Here is a 344-nt window from a genome sequence, read left to right on the forward strand (position 1 = left end):
CCCAGTGAGGGACCGAGCATGCGCAGTGGCGAGGGCGAGGCCAAGTGCGGGAAAGGAGCATGCGCAGTGTGAAGGCACAATAGGCTACGTGGGAGCCCAGGGCATGCTCGGTGAGGGACGGGAGCCGGCGCAGGCGCAGAAGCGCCCAAAGCCCGCAACCCACAGGAGAGAAAAAACAGGAGAGAAATCACCTCAGAGTTACGTCAGGAAAGGCCGCGTTTTGCGGGGAGGCTGTGGCCTTCCACGGGGCCCCGCAGTTCTCCTAGGGCGAGGGGCGTGACAGTTACTCACCGGTCTTCAGCCCGGAGGCAGACGCCGGATCCCTTTCCGCTCACACTCGGCTC

The 344-nt window shown here is 64.5% G+C and overlaps 1 protein-coding gene and 1 long non-coding RNA gene across 3 annotated transcripts in view; one reads left to right on the forward strand and one right to left on the reverse strand.

The window, feature by feature from the left end:
- ZBTB21 (zinc finger and BTB domain containing 21) overlaps positions 1–344 on the reverse strand; it is a 16,939-nt gene extending 16,595 nt beyond the window's left edge. The window contains exon 1 of one of the 2 annotated variants that reach the window (XM_006754332.2): positions 292–344. The gene's annotated coding sequence lies outside the window, so the exon portion shown is untranslated. Of the gene's footprint in view, positions 1–191 lie in introns of both variants that reach the window. The other variant, XM_006754334.2, reaches the window with a different exon arrangement.
- LOC107184350 overlaps positions 1–344 on the forward strand; it is a 20,227-nt gene that overhangs the window by 1,304 nt on the left and 18,579 nt on the right. The gene's annotated exons all lie outside the window — the stretch shown is intronic.

This window comes from Myotis davidii, unplaced genomic scaffold (genome assembly GCF_000327345.1).
Source record: "Myotis davidii unplaced genomic scaffold, ASM32734v1 scaffold512, whole genome shotgun sequence".
NCBI classification, from domain to species: domain Eukaryota; kingdom Metazoa; phylum Chordata; class Mammalia; order Chiroptera; family Vespertilionidae; genus Myotis; species Myotis davidii.